The 25,683-nt window shown below is 39.2% G+C and overlaps 1 protein-coding gene across 1 annotated transcript in view; it reads left to right on the forward strand.

Annotated features, from left to right (window-relative positions):
• The window catches only part of LIPC (lipase, hepatic), a 94,259-nt gene that overhangs the window by 8,113 nt on the left and 60,463 nt on the right, over positions 1-25,683 (forward strand). The gene's annotated exons all lie outside the window — the stretch shown is intronic.

Below are 25,683 nucleotides of genomic sequence, written 5' to 3' on the forward strand. Positions count from 1 at the left end.
GAGATCTCACACTCAAGTGTACTAACCTCCCCCCCACAACAGAGTCTGCTTTGGGGGACAGGAAAAGGGACTGCAACTAGTGCGCAGCTAAAAGCACTGGCTTGTTAATTTATTGTGGGACTGGGACAGAGCATCAGAAAAGCTTCCCCCCCTGCATAGTCAGAAAGTGATACGGCAATTTACTGTTCGTTTTGAAGTGGGAGGTGAACTGCGATAGAAATAAACTGAAGTGTGATCCAAATTTAAAATAACATGGAGAGCTACATCTTGAAAGGTTGGATTTAAAATTGTTCCCTTTCCTTTCTGAGCACACACTAAAATGCCCTCTATTATAAATAAAAGTAGTAATCTTGCTTTGCTTCTTTTTCCTCTTAAATGATCCTTTCCACTCTGATGTCTAGTTTAGATCCAAACAGTTGCAATAAAACACCATAGTGTCCAGGTACAATAAAGACGGGCTTCAGCACAATGTTAATGTGCACAGTAGATCCATGGGAATCTAATTTTCCAGTACATCTGAGGTGCCATCTCAAATCAAGACATGGTAGTTGAGTTCTTTCATTAGAATTGATCATTTTCATTGATGGTGGCTTGTGGGAGGGAGGAGAGGAGTAAGATGGCCATCTCTAAGGAGTAAAGGCACGTTTACACGCATCACCTAAGAGAATACAACATAAAGCAAAAACAATCCACAAATATCTACAAATTCCAGGTAGCACCAAAATGTATGGCAGATGCTTCATCTTCCTGCCACCAGGTTATTTCCACAAGTGATGAATGAAATCTACCTTCTACAATGACAACTCATTGCCTAGTTTAGCTGGAAAATCTCATGCAGCTGTCCTTACAGCTTTCGCTGTGCGGGGCAGTTACCCTGCTACCACCTCTCTCCGTACGTTTCTGCGTCCAGTTAATTGTTAGCCTTTGCTAATCCACTTTCATATTTGTTTATAATCACTGTGATCAATAATGCCAGAAACACCTGTGGCAATCTGCATGTAATTTAGCCTAGTAGGAGACAATTAGGAATATCTGAGAGCACTAGTGGGAAAGGGGATGGGGGCCAACAATGGGGAACACTGGTCCAAAAAGGGAAATTTGCAGAAAATTAGGGAGAACAAATAGAAAAGGAGCTGTAAAATCTCTGTTTTCACAATCATGTCTTTCAGATGCCTTCTTTTCTGATACAATTGGAAAGTACAGATCACTGCTATTTGCAAATCATATTCTTTCCAGGTTGGAATTCTCTTCGGAGGCAGTTGCCTTCTTTCCACAAACCAGTCGTTATCAGATCATCTTCAAATAATTGTACCTTCATTTTTATGACTGCTAAAATGTTTCCTCAGCAATTAATTAGGCCCTACATACTGACAGTCAGGGTATGTTGGGTAGTATTTTATTCTATAATGGATGCACTGTTGAGGAATCATGACTCATAACTGAAAAGGAGGTTTTTTCACATTCTGTAATTAATTTCTAAGGGTATTGCTCTCACATATTCTACCAGCACCCTTTGCCTTTTCTTAAAAGTGGAAATCAGAGCACGGGGTGTGATGCCACAAAATCACCATGCCTTTTCCCTCTTGTAAAACTGGAAGAACTCTGCCTGTTGGCAAAGGCATTAGCCATTTTGTTCTCAGAGTTTCTATAGACTGTTAAAGATCAGACTGTGGTTTCTCACGGCAAAGTTACTTTCATTCTTTCTGCTTTCTTTGTCGTCTCCCTTAGACCAAAAGTACGTAGCTTTTTGTGTTTGCCTAAACAGAAGAGTGCCTGAACTGAAGGAAAGGGGTATTCACTAAGAAGCAGAAAAGGATTCAAGATGACAGCCAAGGTCACATGGCCTGATAGGCCTCACCATATTCATTTGTTTCTTTTATCTGTTGCTTCTCTTGAGATTTTTCTTCAAATCACACGCAAATGAACTTCCATCAGTTCACCTCTCCTAGGAGGGACTGGTGTGAAATGGTTGCTAAGACCTGCTGTTGTCTATACTTGTTCTCTCCTGTTCTGTTTTGATGGTGGGACAGCAGCCTTCAATTAGATCTGTGATGTGAGCGGGTTTTGCAGTCCTTGCTCTGCTACAGCCTGATGGTTAAATGATTTCTTCAGACAGGCTTATGGCAATTTGATGACATATGAGTGCATGGAAAGGTCAAAATTTGGCTCCCAAAGTCGACAGTAATAACAGTTAATTCTTACATACTGCATTGTAGCTATAGAAGCACTTTACAAGGGAATTTCAGTATTAGTATTCCCAAGTGACAGACAGCAAAACAGATGGAGCATGACCGTGGCTGAGCCAGGAAGAGAATCTGGAGCTCTGGCTGAGTGCCCTCTCCGTGCTGCATTTTAGTATTAGTTAAGGTTAAGTTAAAGTAAAACACTGCCCAGCAAATCACTGGTGTAGAAATATTTATGGTCCACACTTCAGCGTAAGCCAGCACAGTGCCACTGGCTTTATTAGAGTTACATTTGCCTATACTGCAGACAACATAAGCCCTCGATCCTTGGCAAGTGTAGTTCATCCTTCGGCAGCAGACGGGTGCAATTCAGTAAAGTACACAAGGCAGGAAAAAGAGGCAACTTTGAGAATCAGGCAATCCCGTCTTTTTAAGAGAGGAAAATAGCCTGCAACACTACACACAGCAACAACCATTTGGCTCCAACTGGCCCTGGTCAAATCCAACATTACTGGGGGTGAAGGGGAGAACAGGATCACCCCATAGTGATTGATGGGCAATGCTACAATAAAGAATTGCCTCCTGCTAGTCTCATGGAACTTCCTTTATGCTTCTAGACAGTTTAGAGCTGTGAAAGGACATGAATGTTAGAGACCAAATCTCTTCTATAGATTGGTGAAACATACTCAGCACATTCCATAGTTAGGGGGATGTTTGTCTTCATTAACTAATGACTCAGATGTAGGAGTAGGAGATGTAGGAGAGAAAGTGGTGCAGTCCCACCATCCCCAAAGCCTTCACCTCTCTGTTTCAGAGATCTGATTGCGCTAATCATGACATTTGCTTGGAGATACTGATTTTCATGATATAACCACCCATCGCCTATGCATAGGACTGGAACCACCAACTCATTTCACACAAGCCACACCAGAAGACATAAACCCAGAAGCTAAAATAGGGCAAGAATCTGGCATTTAGATCATAATAAAGCCTGCTCTCAGAGCACAGGGGCCGACAGATTAAGAACCACTGTTCTGATCAGATAACAACAGATTCTAATCTTCAGCATGAGATTTTAGCCCAGAACAGGAGGATTGGTTAAAATATCCTGAATTAAGCACCTGAATCAGGTCCAAAATCTGATGCAACTGGCTTAACACTAATCCACCATCCCAAGTGTCATTTTTTGTGTTTCTAGCGCTTCTTTTTGTGCTGGAACTAAGACCACACGAGGGCAGTGTAGGGGGGAGTAAAATCAAGAGATATGAATTAAACTACGAACCCAAGTTTCCTGCCTCTTCATGAAATCTGGAGAGGTAGACCTGTATCTACTGAGCAGAGCGGCCTGCATTTATCCCACAAACTAGAAATGAATGTTTAACACTTCTGTTCAGCCTCCTCTTTTTTGCTGTCTTTTCTCCCTCCCCACATTCTATTTCCTCCTCGCCTGCTGTGAATATTCTCTTCGCTAGAGTTGTGCTGAAGTGCTTCAGAGGTTGAGACTTCAGTGCACTTTGCTCTGCAAACATATAGTGATTGGGCTCCTAACAGGAGGGAAACTGTAAGAGATGTGGAAAGTGATATGCCAGGCCTGCAATTTGGAGAGGTGAACATTTTGTGCTGGAGCAAAGTCTCCAGAAATGCGGTTAAATGCCCACGGATTCCCTCATCTAAACCAAAAGGCTAATTCCCCTGGGTAAGCAAACAAGAGCAATGTCCTTGTCTGAGCCAAGCATCATTTTCATATTATTTTCCGAGGCTAGGAAATATATTCTTCAGAAACTCTCAGCTAAACCCCTTTTCCCCTCAAACCCTCTGCAGGGTTCATTTCTCTAACTCACTGGGACAGTGTTTAAATGTTTTTTCAAGATGAAAGCAGCCAGAATTCTTAAAATTGTTTAGCTCAGTTTTACTGTGAACATGCTCTTAATACATGCAGTACGTACTTACATAAACTTGAGAGTATTAATTTAAGTTTGCGTTGTACATTACTGATCATTTAGCTCCACTATAATCTCAGATGGATAAGTCTCTTGGGACATTGTTGCAATTTCTTTACCTTCAGCTTTGGTTTTGTAAGCAATTGATCACTTTGAAATTGATATTGGCATCCCACATAGTCAGATGCAGTGATAAACAAAAGAGGTCTCTCAGATACTTAAGGAAACGTACCATTTTCTAATAATCACACTCAGTAGCCTATTCAAAGATGGATTTTTATCCATTACATGCTTTTGCTCCTGCTGTGCAATTCTCACTAAAGCACAGAATCATCTTCTTCTGTTTCAACATGCACTGCATAACATCCCCTGTATCATCCATGCCAGCCACAGCTGTGACACTGTATCCTTGAAGAAAGCAAGAAAATTAATGAGGTAGAACCTTTCTGTCTGAAACCCAGGTTGATTGGCTTCCACAAAATCATACTTTTCAGGGTATTCCTTCATGAAATTCTGCAAAATAGACTAACAAAATTCTCAGTCACAACCAATGGTAAGATAACAAACCCACTAACTGCTTCTGCATATCATCCAAACTTTTCCTTGATCAGTAGTTTTGCACTTGTCCCTGTATCCGATCAATTAAATCCTATATCAGGGCTTTTTTTCTTTTTTATTTCCTTCAAAATTTGTATCTTATTACATGGATCTGTTTTCCTGTACAAGACCCAGCATGTAGAAGACTACTGCGCACATTTTTATCTGCACACCAGCTTATGCACCCTTGGTCTTTTACAGGAAATCCCTCATACACAATTCCTTATTATTTTATTCGGCCACAAAGACAGCTTCAAGTAACTGTTCATTATAGGCAAAATACTGGTCTCTTTTAGGGAGTGCCAGACCAGCCTTTGACTTAAAAATGGCCAAGAACTGGGCTAAATCTCTTCTGTCTCTGATAGTTTGCTATAATTTGAGAGAAGCGGTTCTGCTCGGTTTGGGTAGACAAATGTTATGGTTGTCCCACGGAGAGAATAGCATTTAGTTCACAATAGAGGCTTGTTATTTTACAGTTAAAAAAAGCCAATTCTGAGATCCTGTCCTGGATGCCTAAATACATATGTGACTTACTTATATAGTGTTACTTTGTGTATTTTGGCACAAGAATGTGGTACACAATGATCTCATTTAGCAATATTTTGAAGAACATGCCAATTTTGAGAAACCAGCCATTCAAATATGTGCAGAGTTGTGCCTTTTGTTGAAGAGGATATAAAATTGAGAAATGTTTGCTTGTGATATCTATCCACTGTTTCTAAGGCGGCAATCTTCATTAACATCTATTTTCAATTTTCATTTTATAAAATAGTTTATGCCAAACTGGAACATATCATCAAATAAGGCGAAGCTGGGTAAGCACATGTTTTCTGTATATAATAAGTAGTACGTTGTGGTCTGAATTCTGTTCAGGCTGAAGTTGTTTTACTAGGCTGCTTTTTTACAGAGAGGTTAGAAGGAAGGCTTAAAATCAGCATAAGATCCCTTGTCACTTATGAATGAAAAGACTAATTGGGTCATATGGGAGGTTTAGGAATCTCCTGTTAACTCTTAATATCCAGGGCTGGTCCTTCAAGTCAAAATGAATTGACTCATCCTGGGACCCAAATATTGCAGTGTTGAGTCTCCATTATCTACTACATCCGAATGAGAATTGCTGACATGTAAATTTTACTTAGGTTTTAATAGGTTTTCCAATATAATTTAACATCAGTGACTCGAACTATTGTTGAAAGGAAGCAAAAGGCTGTGGATTGTTTCTGTGTGGATAAAAAAATGTTGGTTTTCCTAAGTGATTTAGAAGTTTATATTCTACTGAAATCCAAATGAAAATCTGTAATTCTGCTGAAATCGTTAATGCTGTGTTTCCCTTTCTTCTTTTACTAATAGATTCCTGTGTTTTCTTTTAACAGTCTGTACATGATATGCAAAGTAATAAAATCCAAAATAAGAGACCTAAATGCTCTTCAGGCACCATCCTAAAGCTGTTTTGTAATCCAAAATATTTAACATCATGTTATAACATCAATTAATGGATACTTGGCAAGATTGACTAAAACAGATGTTGAAAGAGGAAAACTAGTAACCATTTAACTGTGCAAAAGGGCTCTAACATGATTCAGAGCCTGTGGGAAATGTGATATGATTGGTTATTGTTGTGTCTGCCAGTTAAATAAAGCTCATCAAATTATTCATAGCAAATAAAGTCTGTTGCAAAATGAACCCATTTTACTCATTGCAGACTGTTCAAAGATGCTTAAATTTCTATAAATGCATTTTTTTTTCATCTGGTAGGGATTAGGAGACTATCCACAATGGTCAGCAGTCCCTTTGACTGGTAATTTGCACAGTACAAATTTTTTTTGTTCTTTTCCTTCATGACAAACTTTGACATTTTGGAGGGAATTAATAATTTCCTATTTGTAAAGAACACTGTTAGTGTCAGTAACAGTTTCATAAGAGAGAAAATAAAAAAGAAAGAGCCCCAATACATCCTAACCATAGTAAGAATGGATCCTAGCAGTGTATGGAAGCATGATAATAATTTCAGATAACAACTAAAGAACTGAACACTTCTGGTATAAATGCTTCAATGTTAGGAAAGAAAACCTATAGGGAGTTATAGAGTTCCGGTACCAGTCACACAACTGACAGATACTGAATAGTCACATCCAGGTTCACCATGAACACCTGAATATAGCACACAACATAACACCTTTATTCCAAAGCATGTAATACTTTAAAATCCATGTATAATTTTGTTGTTCTCTGAATACTGCACTTCCCCACAGGTTTATGCTACATTTTACAAATCCACAGCCAAAAGGCTAATGCTCAAGCCACGAGCTGCAGTTTGGAGGTGGCAGCCTCATTCACTGAGGTAGAAACTGGGGAGCTCAATCCACTGCAGTATTACTGCTGATAAACATTTTCACCCAGCCAGTGTCCCACTTGGGTCCCGAACAAGTCAGTGGTACTCCTCAGCAGACACATGATAAAGCGCTTGCTCAGAGATGGTGGGGAGCTGCTCAGAGCCTGGCCTGTGTCTCACCAGCTCTCTGGATAAGGCTATATCTTCTCAGTTTTGCTAAGTACTGATCTGACTTCTAGGCACTTAAAAATTTATTTTAGTAATAGCTTTGGTGCGGGAAATAAATTTCTGATTTTTCCTGACTGTAAATCTGCTAACCAGTGAAGGAGAAAGCTCCTTACACTTAGGAGAATGGGAGCGCAGCTCTGCTTTGTACTTGCTAAACTCAAGTTGTCCAGCTCTACAACGTAGCCCGCTTTCAGGCTGTATGAAAAGATCAGACAGTGCTTCTACTCACAATGCAGAGACAAAGGTTAATGAAATCCGAGGCCTTTGGGTTAAAATCTGTTCCTTGCTGCCACTGTAACCATTCTGTGGATTAGATAAGGGCGCTTTCTTGCCATGTGGCTCTCCCACAATTAAACAGGTTCACATAAATAACCTTTTCATTTTACTGTTTGTGTTTAGACCATTCTGGTTTTTTTGAAACCGCTGTGCATTTGAGCATCTAAGCTTAAAAACACTCCAGGCAAGTAGTTCAGGTGCTCTACAATGACCAGACTGGAAACCAAGGATGTTGCTGTAGCTAAAAAGCACGGTAGGAAGATAAAGCCTGTAAAACCCTCTCGCTCCTATCTTACGCTGCTTCAGGCTTTCCCTCACCTTCCAGGCAGAGTATGAACCGTTTTAAGAGAAGCTATAACATAATTAGAACAAAATAGAGAACCTTAAGAAACCATGCATAGAATTTCCAGAATAGTTTATCAGACTTCTCAACAATTTTATCTCCTTTCCTTCTGAAAAAAAAACAAAACCAAAACAAAACAAAGAGCATTCTGCTAGCTCACCTCATTATACAGAAACAGGTATCCACAAAGCACCAAGCCTCCTGTTTCTAGTAAATATCCACTCTCCCTTTGCTTGCCATTTTGCTCTGTAATTTTGCAATGCTTCTCAGTGAAAGTACCTTTTCCATGATAATCAGCGGCCACCAGCTTCCCAACCCATCAGCATACACCCTCTGTTCCCAAATAGTCTCTGTCCTTCATCCAGCTACATCACCGAATGCCAACAGTTTCCCCTGTTCAGAGAACACACTTCAATGCCTGCACATTCTGGTCTGAAATTATTTCTGTGATAGCATTTATACATACAGCACCTTTTGTCCCAAAGCCTTTTAAACAAGCTAAAGATATACATGCTTTGTCCAGAGATCGTTTAAACCACCATGGAAATGCAGCCAGCCATGGTTTGAAAAGCAGCAACAGTTAATAGTGCATAGCAACATAAGAGCAGTTTAGGTCAGCAAACTATGAATGCATTTGTTCCCAATGAAGTTGTTGCTGTAATTTAGGAAAGGAATAAGCAGAATAATGATTCAGTTTGGAGTTTGGCCAAGATACCAAAATTAACAGCGTTCAGACTTCAGTAAAAATGTTCAAGTGTTTAAAACGGCCACAAATGATGTGGACCTAAGTTTTACATCTCATTTGAAAGATGGATGAGCAGGTCATTTTGCTGTCAATGGGTCCCTAATTGGTTTGCCTCAGAGCATTTTTTGATCAATACTTTCTATTTCTTTGTGTAACAAAGATTCTGCATTCATCATCTCTCAATCCTTCTACATTCAGTGCCTTGCGATCCCTCAGTTATAAACCCCATGCTCTAGTATGGCAAAAATGAAGAAACAGGAGTATTGTAGTGTGAACACTGAAAAGCCTTATTTTTAAAAAAACTAATAATTTTTTCTTTTACCCATGAGGAAGACCAAGAACTTTCCATCCCATAGTTTTAGAGCAAATTAGATTTCTGCTAGGAGTTGCTTTTTCCACTTCCTTACCAAAACAAAGATCAGAATGAAAAATGTCCTTTGCAATTTTAATTTGATGACTGACTGGGGATTTGGATGGCCTAGGATTATTTGGGGGCTGTCCCAGAAGACTAACTGTCTCTATCCCTGCCCCATGTGGCATAGAGAATCTTATGGATGCTCAGCCGCTTCACCAGGGCAAAGGGGGGAAGGGCTCAGTTTAGCCCTGTTAGTCCATTTACTGGAGGCCAAGCTTCTATGATGATGAATCGGAGCTGGTAAATACTCTTGACATGAAGACGGACCAAACTGACACATGACCATTTGCATAAGCAAAAGCCGTAGTGCAGAGACAGTTATATGGACAACATTTTTTTTCAAGGGAGCATCTTTCAGTCACAGCAATCTGGAATATGCTGCATCCACATTAGTAACTTGCTCTTTGCTGGAGTAGCACATCAAGATCACTGCACCAGCAAAGCTGCATGAGTGCAGACTTAGCCAGGCCTATAATCTACTTTTGATCTTGGCAGTAACCTCCCACTGACATAATTGATAGGTCTGGTTTTAGTCGCGGAGTTCACAGAGCCTAGCATTTACACTCTGATCTATAATTATATTTAGAATATACACACTCCTCTTTCTGCACAGAGAATAAAAAGCTGCACAGAACATCTTTCAGGAAGACTGTAAAGGTTCCACTCATCCATCCCTAAAGACAAAATTCCTTTTCAAAGCTTTCCATCATGCTCTGCAGTAGTTAATATGTTGCCAACTTCCTATATGTACCATACAAAGAAGACCAGGGAAATAACTAGGATAAAATTTCATTATTCAGGTAAAAAACGTCCTTCCTTACAGCAATCCAGTTATTGAGGAAGTATTGCATGATACAAGATATTACCAAGATATTTCTTTCATCAAACATAATGAAGCTGGAACAAGCACTGTGAGACTTAATGTCTCTGTGACTTTCTACCTCAGGAGGCCAATACAAGGCAGGAGGTTTTTTCAAGTTATTTTGTTATAAAAGTGAGTGATATGCATGCTTAAAACACGCACTGAGGGAATAAGAGGCTGCAAAATATTAAAGTAACCCTAGACCACATTAGCATAGCTTTGATCTGCAAGAACAGTACTGGCAATAAACTTTAGCTTTGTACTGATTTTTTTAAACTTCACAATAGTTTCTTGTAATATCCTTTGTTACGTCAAATCTTAACTTCAAATTCAGCATGCAAATTGCCCCATGTGTTTAAGTCTGGTCCTGATTTATACAAAAAACACATTCCGTTTCTTCAAAGGTTCACTGAACAAAGTCCAAGAACTGTAGTTAAGGGATGCTTTTTTGGTTTCAAGTTAGCTATTGAAGTCAAATGATGCAATGTTTATGTTGCCTATATTTAAAATTGTTATACCATAGTAATCCAGAAAGCTCACTATAACAATTCCCTAATATTTCTGCAATAAAAATAATATTTGGGGGTATTTTTAAAAGGCCATCTGATTTGTCATCACCAAAGGAGGAGGATCAGTATTTCTTCAGGTGAAGAGGGTGCCTGCCCAGGGCAAAGAAATGTTTTTTCACTTTTGAAATGTTCTATTTTCTATAGAACTGAGTTTCTGTCACTCAAAACAGTACAACAAAATCTTGAAAGAAATGGAAAAATGAAACCTATTTCCCAGGATCATAGAATGGTTTGGGTTGGAAGGTACCTTGAAGATAATGTGGTTCCAACCCCCCTGCCATGGGCAGGGACGCCTCCCACCAGCCCAGGTTGCTCCAAGCCCCATCCAGCCTGGCCTTGAACACCTCCAGGGATGGGGCACCCACAGCTTCTCTGGGTGACCTGGGCCAGTGCCTCACCACCCTCACAGTAAAGAATTTCTTCCTAATATCTGATCTAAATCTACCCTCTTTCAGTTTAAAGCCATTCCCCCTTGTCCTATCACTACGTCCCTTTTTACAAAGACCCTTTCCAGCTTTGTTGTAGGCCACTGCAGCTCAGGCACTTTTAATTTATGGCTTATAAACATTGTAGTAGTTTCTCCTTTGGCAGCCCAAATTTTTAAGGAATTTTATTCACTTTCTTCTGGAACTGAAAGTTACTCTCCTCATGAATCAGGCTTTTCCCAAAAAGGATCATAATGGCATTTTGCTGTCGCTTGGAAAGGAGGTGACGGGAGCTCTACAGCCCTGACTACCTTGGAAAGTCAGGGATCAGCTGTGCTGTGAGCTGCATCCCCAGGGCCTGCCCCAGAGGCACCACCAGCCCAGAAGCCGTAAGCTCTGAAGCATTGCTGCACCTGGCTGTACAGCGTTCTAGCACAATTCTCCAGCCGCATATTGGGTTCATTCCTTGTGATACAAGGGCAACTCTTTAAAAGTCAGATTTTCAGGGTGTTTCCTTCCCTGCACCTGCTAGTCTCGATGCACCCAATGTGCCTGCGCAAAATCCAAAACCAATTTTCTTAACAGAAGAGCACCACTCCCACTCATAAGCACGAGTCAAACCAAGCAGCCTTGTAGGGAAGCACTTTCTTTCAGAAATGACGGCATACACAGACATTTTACACTTGAATTTTCCTTATTTGGTACATTAGGAAACTGCCAGTATTATACAATGACAGCTATTATCACGTTTGTAGTAACTGGGCCATGTAATTCATTACTAGTAGCTATCACTATGAAGCCAAGTGTTTAACATAAAATTGCTTACATGGCTTTGACTTAGCAAATCATGTGCACTGACTGAATGGGGAAATATTGTATAAATCCTTATTTTTAAGTTATTATCTAAATTCTTTGTTGTCGTATTCTGTTGTATTCATTTTGATAAGCACTTAATTTAACACCAAGTAATTTTTTGTTCTGAGTAATGGGATCATCTTCTTCCAAAAGCAACTCCTTTTGCTTTCTTTTGTTGTTTTGTTTTGTTTTATAAAATGAAATCATGGCCATGTAATCCAGACTAATAGCTCTCCTGACAACGTCCCAGCAAAATACGGGGATACATGGCTCAAAATGTACACAAATACAAGCAAAATACTCTATGTCCAAAACTGCCTTCCTTAGGCTGTCAAAATTCCTAATGAAGACTGTCTATGTGTGATATGCTCCATATCAGTACTAATGGCTCTCTAAGGACTACAGCTGTAGTCATCTGCCAGTGATAGAGCCTAGATATCCTTTGCTATGAAATCTAAAGCGTGATACACGTATCCTGTAATTCCAAGCAAGAACTTAATTTCATTACGTATTTTGTTCCTCTCAAAGGGAACAAGTATTACAATGCATGAGACAAAGCCATGAAAAAGGGAAAAAGGATATCAAGAACCTACAGATAAATCGAAAAGAATCTGGAAACTACACCAGTTCTTCAAGTTTGACCAACTCTGCCTAAGTCTAAATGGAAAAATAAAACTATATTTAAAGATATATGTTTATACCTGACCTTAAACCCCCTCTTAAAGAGTGATTCTTCTGGAAATTACCCTATTGACAAACCCCCACTTATTTTCAAGTTGATTATTTTCAGAGGAAAGGAATTGGAAGTCAATTAACATCAGGAATATTCAGTTCCTTTGAAAGTCAGACCTGGGGTTATGCTAGTCGAAATATTTAAAAACTATTCTTAAATTTGCAGTATTTCTTTAAATGTTCAGGTTTTTTGCTACTGTGAAATTTTCTAGGATTAATTTATAACAAAAATTATCATCACCTCACTGGGATCCCTAGGGACACTTCTAAAAGCTTTTATGCAGACTTCTTTTTTTAACTAAAATAATTATGGAAAAATTCTGCAGCCATTTCAAAATTTACATTGATATATGATCTATAAAAACATAATGGCATCTTGATTTCTTGATTTGAATTTCTTATTTCTTCAGCAAAAAGGAGTGGGAAACTGCGACATTAAATGTTCTGCTCAATGCTCAGCCTTAAAGTTTGAATAAATGACTCATCTGAATTTTCATGTTAACTTAACTCTTGACAAATACCATACGGAATGGACAGGCAAAAATAGAGGTAGCATTTTGAGGAATTTGTTTGCTGCCATTTGGAGACTGTCATTTCAGAGCAAATGGAATTCAGCTTTATCTCTTTTTGCATTAACAAAACCTGATATATTTAAAGTGTAATAAATTTTGTAGAATTTCACAGGGTATCTTCACGAATCTGGAACAAACAGAGTGGAAGACACAATTTTTTAAGAATCAACATGGCATGTGGTTGTCAGAAACACAATAACCTCTTTTTCTAAAAAAAAGTAAGAGGATTAAAATGGCCCTGTAGTTCTACAAAGAAAAAAAATCCCAAATTTTTAGTTACAAATTGCATTTTAAGTATGTTTCAGATAAAAGATTTGTGGTACCGAGGAAAGGTGCATGTCTATTAGACCTTCTGAACCAAAGTGAAATTACTGTAATTATACTGAACCATGCATTTGTGTAATGAGCCAGTAACACAAAAAACCCACAACATATTTTGCATTCTTATTCCGCTTTCCACGATGAGACTTCCCAGAGTTCATGACAAGAAACATATATATGTAATTCAGTGATATTTTAGAAATAGTACATTGGAGCAAGATGGTTTAGCCAGATTGAGTGCAGAATTTGACCCAACAAATAGACAGTGTAAGGCATTTATCCAATGCTTTGCCAAAGTTTTGAAAATGTTTTTAGTGCAGTGTTTTTCAATCTTTTGACTTCCATTTCCCTTTCTTGTTTTCTAGAGGAGGTAGAAGTTCATAAACAGCAAATTCAGACCTACCATGAATGGGCTTGCTTTTCTCAGCCACCATCCATAACATTTTAGGAAATTGCCCTAAGCCACTGGTGTGGGGTTGAAAGCATTATGTTGGTGTACTGCAATAAAACAAACATTTCTAGTTACATCTAGATTTTAGAGTTATCTTCTACAATATACCTTGTCGCTGAAAAACACTACTCTTACATTCTTGTGGAGGACAGGGACTGAAATCTTCAATGTGTCCAAGCAGTAAAAATACAAATTACAAAAGAGAGAAAGAAGAAACCGAGAACATTTTGACAGCATGCATAAAAAAATATGAAATTCTAATAGTTTATCCAACTTGTTTCATGCAAAACAATAGGGGAATTGGTATCGTCAGTTAATCATTGCTTATGTATAGGTGATTCCTAGAGGGTCCGATCTACTATGCCAGACACTAGACAAACATGTTGTGAAAATGCTCCTTTTGTCCAAAAATGGTTTTAGTTAATAGCAAGCTATAAAGCAAGTTTCTAAACTGTATCTTTAAAGGGGCACCACGGAAGACCAGCTCAGGATGTGTAAGACTTTTAGTCTCCTTTTCAGCTGATTTGGATACAGGTTCTGACACAAAACTGTCAACCCTGCCGGCCTCAGTCCAAGCTAGCTTCCTGGATTAAACAATGAGCAACAACATTGCCAAAAATTTCACAGCACTAAATAAACATGACCAAACTCTGCATATTTCCCTTCAGTCCCCAAAACCTCTTACCTGAAGCTAGCATTTGCAGTGGAATACGCCACAGTGTAGAGTGAAGAAACACACAGACATGGAGGTACAGGTCCACGGTGCCACAGCAAGCATAGGCTTAGAAAGGGTTGCATCCCATGGATATGGCCTTTGCAATGGGGCTCTCCTCGATACTAAATGCATTTTAGACTGCTTACCTATTCTCTGATCGCCATAAGCCTATCAGTCAGCTGGAAAATTCACAGGATTGACACCTATGCTTTGCCCCCCAGGTTATTTAACAAATAGAATGTCACCTCTTAAGGTTTTGGGAAAGACAACCACCAGGCTCCCCAGGCAGAAACCCCAGAAAAAGCAGTACAGATTGAAACCGCAGTCAAGGCCAGGGCAGAGGCGTGAACTCAAGCAAATACAGGAGTCAGAGCAGAAGCAGGGAGCTTGTGTGCAAAGAAATCTGAGTTTGCTGTCGGCTGTAACAGCAAAAAGCCTGAAGTTACCTACTGCAGCAGGCAATGGGGACACAACCCTCCTTGGTGGGTGTCATTGTTTTGCTGTGAATGGAGCCACGGCACACCTCACCCTTCACTGACAACAACCAACATTTACTCAAAACCCACAGAAAGTTGATGAGCCCACGAGGCTGTAAGCCCAAGAGACTGTAAAAGACAGCCAGCCAAAATCTTTTGGGAGCCATTATTTTCATTAGAAAGAAAACATCTGCCCTGCTGAATGTGCAGGGTCCCAATAGATGTGGGTAGGTGGTGGGAGGAAGCAGTGCCCCACTGCAAAGGAGCAAAGCTGAGCTACAACAAACGGCACACGGAATGGCTGTTTGCCTCCCTGCATTTACAGTCTGCCCCAGTAATGTGTGTGGTCTAAAAACAATTAATTTGAAGTTAAAGTTTTTGATGTGGGAACATATAACTGTGTGGGGGAAAATGTATTCTGTTAACATTTATGTTCGTTTACCAGGCATTCATTTCAAAGTGAGTTCTGAGATACAAAAATAGCAGAAATATGCAAGGAAAAAAATGTTCAACATTTTTCTTAAGCTTTGCGCCCATCTGTTAGATTGAAGTATTCAATTAGATACAAAACTATTACTTTGACTTATATAGCACCTTTCCTCCAGAAAATAACAATGCCATTTACACAGGATTCATTCAGCCTCACCACGCTCCAGAAAAATAAGTACCATCAAACTCCCTTTAGCAAATGGGACATCTGAGACAGCAGAAAGTTGAGTGAATTACCAATGAGCTAGCAGGAAATTAGGGACAGAGAAAGAAACCAGATCCAAACACCTGGTTCCTAATGTCATATTTTAAACACTAGGTACAATGTTACTGGTTATGTTTTTAAGGTGAATTTCGTGGAATTGTTTAAAGACATTTCTTAACAGATGAGAAAACTGTTCAGAAAAAACAGCTCGAGAAAGCAAAAGGCTACTTTGACTTGCTTTCTTTTTGCTTTCCAATCTGTAAACGATATTAATGGTGGCATTCAATACACCTGCTTTGGGGCTATTTTTTTACCAGCTTTGCCTGATGCTTCACAGGCCACAGTACATTATTTTTCTAAGTGAACTCCTTTTAACAGTAAACAACACTGCGGTGAGTGGAAGACATGTATAGATTGCCTGAAACCCTCATAGTAAGGTGAGTTTGAACCATGGCTCAGCAGCGTCAGGGAAGAAGTAAAGAATAAGGGAGAGAACTGCCAATAGATACAGATGCAGAAAGACAAACTGAATTAATTCTCAGCAGCATGCAGTGTTGGAAACAGAACAAAAGCAAAGACAAAACAGCTGGAAACCACAATACTTACTGTCACGTTATTAGATTTGGTCATTAATAATGATTTTAAAAAAAATAATGCATAGCAACCATCCTTGATGATCAGCTGTGGCTGGACTGAGCCTTTAAATCAGATTTCTGGAGACCAGGTGAGATTCCTCTTACCCTTGGCTACTTACAAGAAAGGCAATGACTGCAGAAACTTCCTGCACCTTGCACCAAGGGCTTTGCGCCAGCACAGAATCGTCCCATACCAGGAAAGTACATCCATATCTAGCCACAACAGCTTTATGACATTGTGCAAAGTGACCAGACAGAGGGAGATGAAGGGAATCCTCTCAGTATTAGACCAAAATCTGGGACAACCTCTGCTGTCAGCATTGCGACTACCAATCCATCTGCCATGGTGAAACAACTCTGAATTACACTAGCGTACCTAACCGCAGAATCTGTATCTCATATATGGACCTTTACTTAGAAATCCCAAACCAGCAGTTTTTAAGCATGTACCTACTGTTAAGGAAGAAATTTAATTGAACTTTTTAGAACTCACTCTAAATTATTTGGAAGAGCAAAATAAGACTGAAAACTAGCCATCTTTAACTTTAGCCTTTTCCAGTGTCAGCCACAGTGATATGGCCACGGTCATACCCAGGGATGCATTCTTAGTGTCTGGAAAAGAAACATCTAAATGACATTCTAGTTGAAAAACAAAATGTCCAAAATCAAAATGAAATGGTAATTTTCCAATTAAATCATGTCCTAGAGTTTTGAAGTACCTCTCAGCCTTCAAGAATAGAAAACAAATTGTATTTATTGTAATTGAAGAATGGGAGGATCAATGAACTGCAGCTTACATTAGGGATATATTTTGTGACTACATGCTGGTCTGTCTCTGAAAGATGGTTGAATTGCTCAGGTTGAGAGGAAACGCTATGACAGCCTAGTTTGACTCCTGTATAGAGTCTTAGCACTTGAGCCAAAGTAGAGGGCCTTGGGGGTAGCAAGGCTGTTGGCCCAGTGGACAACAGAATCCTGATATTCCCCTCACTGTAAAAATGTGCAATTGTAGCACCAGAAATCTACTTCCTAGATTAGTACCTGTAATTTTTGATCAGGGCTTTAAAATTCTTTTCAATAACTGCGTAAGCCAAACTTTTGAAGTCTCTCTTTTATTTTAAAGAAAGTTTCTGAGCTCTCAAGTCACTTTTACAAGATTCCGTTCCCCTGTCTTTCAATATTGCACTGGATATCATTGTTCTGTCTCAGAAGGCACTATGGACTTCTGCAAATAGAATTTCCTTTTCTGGTGCAAACTCGCACTGAAGTATAGAAGAAAACAGAATGACAAAAAAAATTACGTAATCCCCAGATCCCAGGTATTTAATGTCATATATCCAGCACCCGTATGTATGTGGGTGAGAAATGAAGGCTGATATTCAACCCTGAATAAATATACATGAAAGAAACTTGCAAAGTTGGTTTACACAGTACATCGTGCATGTGTTTGCAATGCATGTTATGGGCAGAGCCACTGTCATACTTGCTTCCTTCTCCTCTGTTATCTCCCAGCCAAGTTAGTGAAAGATGAGCTTTACCACCATTTTATGTGAGTGGGTCTGTGGCAACTCTCTTGGTTATTGACCTCGCTGCTCCCACAGTGCTAATCCGGTCACTCAACACAGCTTGCCTTCAGCCCTTTGCTCAGCTTCCTCTCTCAAACGCTTTGTTGAACCAGAGCTACGTAAAAGTCATGAGCACAAAGCGGTCATTTGGCAAAAAATATTATTGTTACGCAACTGACATGATCAGACTTTCTCAATTATCACTTATGTATGTAGCATATGCTCAAGGGCTTGTTTGCAGTGCACTTGGCTGCAATAAGTGTGACACCCAGATGGAGAACTAGCTTTTTCTTATCCATGTTGCCCCCCATAAAATGTTTCCACATACAAATGAACAAACACAGTTAGAAAAAAGAAAGCAGAGCTAGAGAAAACACCCTGGTGCAGTTTCTTTTTAATTATATGCCTGCTGTTTTGGCCTATTCCACAATGCTAAAAATGAATACCACAGATGGAGGGTGGGCGTTAAAGACCCATTGAATAATGAAATTTTACAAATCTGTTATAAAGGGAAAGTTCTGTGCAAAATTCAGTGTTTAATAGCTCTTCCCATTTCTCATTTCAGTTGTGGAACACCAGTATTTACAGGACACTGCCAAGAAATTGCTTGAATTCATGATCACAGTCACTTCAAGCCTAATACTGATTTGTTTCTGTGAATAACTTCAAGTGTGGACTTTGGAATGCCAATGTACTTAATCAATTATCTTATGGTCAATCCAGAAGTCAAAGATTTGCAGTATTTCTATTCTTTCTAGTAGGCTACGTTCACTTCTATTTATGTGAACAAAGTCAACGATTCTTTTACCATCTGTAGCATCACAGCTCAACTTCCCCATTGCTAGAATTATTTCCTGAGCAAGCTAATTTCCAACATACAATTGTCACTAAAATAAACAATGGATCATTCAGCACTCACTTTTATATAGTACAACTTACATGGGGAAATCTTTGAAGAGGAATAGCTGTCTCTAGGAAACTTGTTTCTCAAATGAACTTGGTAAAATATCTACCATACCTCTCCAAATAACCCCTTCCTACCTTCTTCTGCCCTGCCAAGAAGGAGGACAAGGAATGCATTTTTCTGTATGTAGTTCTTTCTTTTGGTAGATGAAATCTGGTTCCAATAATAAAGAAAACTGTTGTGGGACTGAAGGGAGCAGCAGCATTTCCCCACCCAGCAGCCAGGAGGGAGAGAATGGGAATGCAGAAGGCAACCTGACTGCACAGACTACCTAAAAACTAGCTAGAAGCATCTTCCATTGTCTGAAGGGTTCTGTCAAAGTTTTTGTCTAAGGACTTCTCTGCCTTTTTTAGTTGTTTTCTTGTGAATTGAACTGGGGTTATCCTGACAGGGCATTTGTGGGGCGATACTACCAGGCCATCCTCCTCCAGCTTAATTTGTGATGATTTACTCACTATTGTATATTGAGCATAAGGGCCAGCCAGCCATGCTAAAACGTAGTTCCTACCTAGAGACACATTTGGTCTTTTTGTTTTAAGATATCAACTTGTATTTTAAGTGGCTTGGACGTATATAGTTTACAATTTCAAAAAAGCTTGGTGCTCATGAAGGAGACTGTAATTCTTCAGTATCAGAAAACGACTAATGATCCGTAGTTTACACCTGGCAAAAGCTTTTCCTACACATTCTGTCAGGGGCCTAAAACATAATCTGCAGATAATACACTGCTTACTACAAGCTACAATCTGACAGTCATATTCTTTAAGGTTGTCTATTTGCAGAACACTTCCAGTTGCTTGGGATAAAAAGTAATTCCTTACTAGTCTTCTAGCCCTACCTTTAGAAATAAACCAGAAGATTTTAGATATGTTCATCCTAGTGTAGGAAATAAGCTGCATTTTCCAGAAAAGCTTGCAACCAACATAACCCCAATAAAATCCTATCCCAAGGACCACATCTCCCATCACCGCAGCAGTAAGCAGACTGAGAAGCCGCTCTGAATTTTCAAATGCCCTTGTTACACCTGCACAATTGCCAAGGAATAAAAGCAGGTGGCTGATTAGAAAATCTGCTGATATAAATTCCATTAAAAAGACCACACTGTTTGTCCCAAATCAATCAAGATTGGTCAAACTGATTCAAATCTATAAGCCAAACAGAACATGAATCTAAGTTGAAATGTTAGTGTTCATAAAGGTTAAATCATAGAATGATAGAATGGTTTAGGTTGGAAAGGACCTTGAAGATCATCGAGTTCCAACCCCCCTGCCATAGGCAGGGGCACCTCCCACCAGACCAGGTTGCCCAAGTCTACGTCCCGCCTGGAAGTGAAAAATTTCTTCCTAATGTTTAATCTAAATCTGCCTTCTTCCAGTTTAAAGCCATTCCCCCTCACCTTATCACTACATGCCCTAGTAAAAAGTCCCTCCCCAGCTCTCTTGTAGCCCCCTTTAGGTACTGGAAGGCGGCAATAAGATCTGCCTGGAGCCTTCTCTTCTCCAGGCTGAACAGCCCCAACTCTCTCAGCCTCTTCTCATAGGAGAGGTGCTCCAGCCCTCGGATCATCCTCATAAATACTTGCAATATTGTTTTACTGCTCCTTTCTTCTACCAGCTCCAGTCATTTTTGGAAGGCAAAGCTCCTGAAAATATTTTCAGGTAGTTTTTCAGAACAGATTTTCAGAAAGTCTGGAGAAGATTTTAAGTGTATGTTTATGCTAACTGATGCTCAAAGTATTTAAGTCGTCTTCATCCCTCAAGTAAGCCAATTTTCTATCCTATAATCTTGTCTAATCCTGTAGAAACGTAGGAACTGACACAATACATCACATCTAAGGGTCTACCCAATCCAGTATCTAAGTTCTGCTAAGACTAGAAAGAGCTTTTTCAGGCCCTGGAACAAACAAAACATTTGGGGTTGACAATTAACCACCTCAAACAGTCTGCTTCCCCCACCATACTTCCTCATCCTCCCATTCTTTACACAAGCTCATAATGACTACAATATTGCACTGCAGAAAGCCAAAACATGCTAGCACCCAAGTCAAAGCAAGGAGACACTAGGGTGAGGGGAGGTGAGAAAGGAACAAAGAATGTTGCAAGGAAAGATCACCCCCCTTTCAGCTGTCTTTTTTTTTTTTTTTTTTTTTAAACCTAAACCTTCAGTATTGCTCCTCAAAGTGCCTCCTGGCTCTGGTGGCCAGAACCACTTCTTTCAGACACAGGTGTTGAAAATCATGCAGTCAGCAGGTACAGAAGAAATGATTGCCTGGAAATATTTTCAACTACTGATTAGTCTGGCTATGTGTGAAGACTTTTATCTATTCAGATAACAGGTTTGCGTTTCTCATTGTTTTTCTTTATTGTCAAAGAGATTTTTGTTTCACTGTTCAGATCTATCTGTTTGTATCTACTCTGTGTATTTTAATCTTATTCTTTCAGCTTTCTTGTCTGTTCTTCCCTTTTCATAAAGACTCAATTTCAGTGACAGCAGCTCCACAGAGATGCAGGTTTTGCTCTCGTGAGTGTGTTAACTCCTAAGAGTCATCATCAATCAGCACTTGAATGTTTAATGTATTTCAAGTTCCTTTATTTTGGCATGGTTCTCTGCCTTTTGTTTTAAGTGCTTTCAAGTGTATCCTCTTCAAATATGTTGCCTACAATAAGCCCTAGTTGTCTTGTTCTTGCTGTCTTCTTTATTCATAAGAACCATCAATCAATTTCTGAAACAAGTCTGCTTTCTATTTGTTGTTAAAAAGTCTCCCTCCTAAGTACAGTAGCTAGAAAGGGAAGGGAGAGAGCATTGTTGGTTTTACCATGTATTCATCTCTTTCAGATGTGCTTCTGTTTGATGTTAGGGAGGTGAACAAGCAAGGCAGCTTCAAAAGGCATTGCACTTGTGTTGGTTTTGCTTAAAACCATAAAGCCCAATCCCCAGGGAAGAAAAAGAAAAAACCACTACCACAACAAACAAACAAACCACCCAAACCCCTCAAAAAAAACCCAAACAAAAAAGATGTTCATTGGGTCTCAGTCTTCCAATGAGGTTTGTTGTACGTTTAACTGTTTCTTACACAGCCCAATGAAGGGAAATGTCCTCAGCAGGCATGCTGCGGTTTCCAAAGGCACATCTGCTCTTTACGGTATTGACTCTGCAGTGCTGATTCGTGGAACTGTTCCTAAATGTTACAGATCACAGCTCTATGAAAAATCTGCTTTAACAATGAGAAATTCAATGCAAAATTTTACAGGCCATACAATAAGTCCTGAAATAGGACACTGACAACAGTGAAAATCCAAAACAAGACAGAATGCAGGTGGGAAAAAAGTCTGCAGCTGTACTACCCTTTCCAGTAGTGTATAACCATGCAGAAATTTAGCCCCGTCTACTGAAGAATAGAACTAATTGTAATGAAAGTCAGAGAGTAGGCCAGCTCCTCACCTATTTTAAGGCAGGAGTAATATGCAAGCACACAATATTCTACACATAATGCAAAAGCACGGGCAGACCAGATTTTTGGGGATTCTCCTCCTTTATTTGGTTCATCTAATCTCTGGTTTTCTGATTTGGTAAGATTTCAGAGACATACCCCAACTGAACACGGTGTACCCATGAGGAAGACAGACAGACACATAAGCCAAGAAATAACATTCCTCTCAGGCAACTAAACAAGTAATGCATTGTTACAAAAAGCCCTAGGTTAACATTGAAGGAAAAAAGCTAAAAAATGCCTTTTTTTTTTTTTTTAAGCTGGAAGTAGAAGCAGATGACCCACTTATTGTACAACTATATTTATACTTGCCAGTTGTATTTGGGTTATCTTCTTTGTTTACAGCTGTTTATAACACAAACTATTCAGTGGAGTATGTTTTAAAAATTATTAAAAAGCACACATACACAGAATGCGTTCAACTTGCAAGAAAACTTAAAATTGCAAGGGTGCAATTCCTAGTCCCAGCTGTGCATCCAAGGAAAGTCAGGCAATATTCTGGGTGATGAGTCCTGGAAGAAGACTATCTTATCAGGGACTACAGAGTATGAAATGTATCTTGCATAAGAAACTTATTTCACAAGACTATGCTTATGCAAATGAGTGATTTTTTTTTTTCATATCAGAAAACAAAGTTTGCTGATCAACTATTTAATTGTGAATTTAATACTGAAAACTCCGGTGGCTCAATAGCTATTACTGTAAAGGAAGTTTCAGGCTCATGTGCAGGTGCTGTGTGTTTGACATAAGCCATGAATCCATGCACAAAAGACCATCTAAAAATGTCTCTTCAGAGTTATTTGATATTAAAAAAATCCTAGGAAAGATTAAACAGGCAGAATAAATTCTGGATTAAAAAATTGCATTAAAAACTCAACCACATAAAAATTTTCTTGCTCTATAACCTGAGATGTATTAGCATAACCATCACATGAATCTTTTTTCAGATGCCAGTGGGTAATTATAGGAACACAGGGTGGATCTTCAGCTGGTGAAAATCATTATAGCTGCACAGAAGCCAATTTATGCCAGCTGAAGTTCTGGCCCATAAAATCTCTTCTAAACCTGAAATAACATCTTGTACTGCAGTGTTATTGGTCTTCAGGTGATTGAAAACCATCTTGATGAACAGTGTGGTCTCAGGAAAAAAACAAGACTGTATGCCTGACGAATTTCTGCTCTGTGTTCCTTTATCTAACTTGGTTAGAATGTTATATTTAAGCAAAGGCTTGCATGATACTACGCACCATTAGTCACATGGTGCTTCTCAATAGTGAAACCATAAATTTTATTATAGATGCGAATATGTGCAAGAGGTCTAACTATAATTGGAACATTAGCCAAGAAGCAGATGGGGATTCTGATTAAGAGTATACCTCCTGGGTATATGTTGTACAAGCAGCATCTCTAGCAGAAGAGAGAAGGTTATCAAGCCCTCTTACAGTATACGCAAACTAGATATAAACACAGCAACATAAGCTAGAAACTTGGTTTTGGACACAATGTTTTTAAGAAATGCTTCTATTTCATGTAAAGTAAGCAAAGCACTAGCCTCCGTGCAATGCAAAATATGTGTTCTATCTGTTCCACAGAAGAGCAGTTTGGATTATCTGTTTCTAAATTTAGTATTAAAAAAACCCAAACCCAACAGATCACTACAGTAGGTCTGAGTGATTTCAATGCAGAAAATGAAGTAATGTGCAAATGCTGGGTGTTACGGGAAAGAGAGATCAGATCTACTTACCTGGTAGAAGAATAACTACTATTTTTTTTAATGGATCCTTTAAATTTTATGCTTAACATATTTAAACCTTAAATTTAAGAACTTAATTTCAGACTTTTTTTTAAGAATCAAGGTATTTGCAACTATCCAACTATCCACTTGCCTTACCCAGAGCACAAGTAACAAACATAGCCAACTCTAAAGAATAAACCTTCCACTCACTCTTGAACATCACATCAGGACACAGCATAGCTTGCATGTTCCAGGTGTCATTTTCCTACCTCCATCTCCTAGCTTTCTTTATAGTCTCCGAGATTTCTGTTCCCTGATTTTCTAGTACCTGTCTTGTATTCAGCTGTTGGAAATTTTGTCATTGCCAATGGTACAGAACTGTAGCAGAGCAGTCTTACAGTTCGTATTGCCCTGGCAGACCAGCAGACAACTACCAGTGTCTCAGAAGTATCCAGTTCAATTCAGAGAGTCTTCTCTATGATTGACCAGTGGACTAATATGAAGACCCAGAGCATCCTCGTTTTTCCAGAGGATCATCTTTTTTCCACAATGATTTTCACCCAGAATATTGAAGCTCCCTCTCACTGCGCGTCATACAAATTCAAACATAGCTGAAAAAAGCCATTTCAGTATGTGATGCAACATGCAGCAAATGACTCTGAGTAGCTATTGCACAGTCCCTTCTGACAAATACCTCACTCTATTTTTTCTGTTCTCACAATGTACCAAATGCTCTTTCTTGTTATACTTTTGATATAAGGAACTAATTCCTAAAACAATTTAGATTACATATTCATAGAATATTATATATGCTATACAAACTTAACAATTAATCAAGCTGAGAGAGAGCAGCTTAAGCAAAGTTGGCAACTTCACCAAGTGACCAGATAAACATGTTGAAGATGGCAAAGGTTATGATTTCAATATTTGGATTCACAGGAAAACTATTCATCAGGAGTCTTCTACCTCTAATGTTCATTACGTTGCCGGAGACCCATTCTTTTCTTTATGAGTAGATAATAAAGGTAATTGGAATTACTCATGTAAATCAAATGGAGAAGAGACCTAGGGTGAAAAAAACCAAACCCCCACTCTGAAAACACCTTGTGTGACAATGCTATAGAGGCTATTGGGAGCAACTCCTTCCTCCAGAACACAATCACATCTGCCCTCCGTGGACTAATGTGCCATGGTATGCAATTTTGTGCTACATAAACTCATCTTGAATACGCACTGTGGAACCTCTTGTTCAAACACTGTACAATTATTCCCACAACACTGCACAGCTCTCTCACCATTATTGCTGATATTCTGTCAACACTGAAAACACAAATTAATACTAGCAGCAACCGATGCAGGATTGCCAAATGAAGTGATGCAGATAGCAGGGAGGAAGGCAGGTTCTTCTTCGTTTTGCAACTCCTTCTTTTCCCAGTTTTCCTCTTACCGCTTTAAGCAATCCTTCATAAGATGCTCATAATACCATTCTGGTTTCCTACATGGGTTCTCTAGTGAGAAGTAAATCCAAAGATTGATCACTATAGTCTTTATTTCCAAGCAATC

This window comes from Charadrius vociferus, unplaced genomic scaffold (assembly GCF_000708025.1).
Source record: "Charadrius vociferus isolate BGI_N301 unplaced genomic scaffold, ASM70802v2 scaffold325, whole genome shotgun sequence".
Taxonomy (NCBI): Eukaryota; Metazoa; Chordata; class Aves; order Charadriiformes; family Charadriidae; genus Charadrius; species Charadrius vociferus.